The sequence below is a fragment of the Antrostomus carolinensis genome, unplaced genomic scaffold (assembly GCF_000700745.2).
Source record: "Antrostomus carolinensis isolate BGI_N321 unplaced genomic scaffold, ASM70074v2 scaffold28170, whole genome shotgun sequence".
Lineage (NCBI taxonomy): Eukaryota > Metazoa > Chordata > Aves > Caprimulgiformes > Caprimulgidae > Antrostomus > Antrostomus carolinensis.
In genome coordinates this window covers 4,000-5,612 of record NW_010290979.1, presented here as the reverse complement: position 1 = coordinate 5,612, position 1,613 = coordinate 4,000, and the positions used below count along the sequence as shown (strand labels likewise).

The 1,613-nt window shown below is 55.8% G+C and overlaps 1 protein-coding gene across 1 annotated transcript in view; it reads right to left on the bottom strand.

Annotated features, from left to right (window-relative positions):
• The window catches only part of LOC104530502 (neuronal pentraxin receptor-like), a gene marked incomplete at both ends in the record, with an annotated part of 8,265 nt that overhangs the window by 2,657 nt on the left and 3,995 nt on the right, over positions 1-1,613 (bottom strand).

Below are 1,613 nucleotides of genomic sequence, written 5' to 3'. Positions count from 1 at the left end.
TGCACTTTTCCAGGATGGACAGGGCCCAATGATCACGCACACAAACGATCAAGGGGGGGAAGCCTGCCTATGTCAGCCACAATCTTTGCTACCTATCATGAACAACAGAGGGGAGGGCCAGAGGAAAGCCAGGTCTGGCCAGACAGGATGCAACCTTGGGGGATGGGAACAGCAGGGAGAAGGAGCGAGAAGGTGATGTTGACATGAGCACAAATGGCCCCGCACTGAGCGGAAACACTCAGGCTGCACACGAGAGGGTGGCTGTGATGTCCTGGGGTCTGGAAGAGCCTCCAGCAGGGTCTGCCAGGACAAACCCACAGGTTTTGTGAGGAAAAACAACGTGGAGAACCGAAACCCAGCAAGAAAAGAGAGGTTGCGCAGGGGACATCTGCCAGCCCTGACCAAATGCCAGCTCTCACTGCCAGCTTCCTCCCGTGGCACTGGGGATGCTCTCGTAGAGAGCAAAACCTCTCTGGGAAGGGAAAAAAGCACCCAGCAAAGGGAATCCTACCTTTGGTCTCTCTAAAACAAGGAGGGACTAGCCAATGGGGAGGGGGCTTTAGTCCTTTTTTGGGGGTGTCTCGGGGACCCACCAGTGCAGCCAGCTGAGAAGCAGGGGAGGGATGACAGGCAGGAAGGAAAGGCAAGTGGAAAGGTTAATCACCATCCTCCCGGCAGGGATAACTCCCACCCAGGGCTGCCCACACTCACATCCAAGCAGAGCTGGCTGTGTTGGTGGAGGGCAGCACACGTGGGATGGGGGTCGCCTTCCCCTCTCTGTCCCTATCCCGTGGGCTCTGAGAGCTTTTCTCATCCATTCCAGCCACCTGGCTGCGGCGGAGGCTGGTGTGCTCCTGTCTGCCACACGCTTTGATTGCTCGAGCTGCGGGTTTGGAGCCTACATCCCTGCTTTCATGCACGGCTCCATCTGTTAATGACGAAAAAAGAAAAGGCTGGGAGCTTTTGCTGCTCCCACTAGCCCCCAGTAGCCTGCCCTGCATTATTCAGTAGTGACTGAGTGGTTTGGTTTTTTCCTCCCCCTTTCTCCTGCTTTTCTCTCTGCTGCTATTTTCTTCCCTCTGTAACTTTTCTCCCAGTGGCTTTTTAATTTCTCTGGGTTCAGAGCATCTCCTCCCTCTGCTCACACACATGCTGTCTCTCTGCTTTTGCTCAATTCCTTCCCCTTTCCTGAGTCTGTCCTCCTCCATCCCTCTCTCCAGCTCTTCCCAGCCCCTCCAGCCCAGCAGCCAGGGCACTGGCAGCCTGACAGGCCAAACCACTGCCAGCCCCATGTTACTCATGGCAATTAGTACCCTCATCCAGTAGAGTCTGGGGGCCACCTCATCATCCCAGGAGCATCCCAGCAGACACTATCCCCATCCCTGCAGCCAGACCACAGCCAGACAGGAGACCAGACCTCCCCATCCCACCTCCCGCGCATGCCGGGCGATCCTTGCAGTGCTGAGCTGGGCTGCATCCCCCAACCATCCTCCACATCTCCAAGCTGTCACTCGAGCATCTTTCTCCTAAATCAAATTATTTGCAAAATTATTAATGTTAGCTGTGCAGCTGTTATCTACCAGTGACCTTTGGGGAGGGGAGAGGGGGGGAAG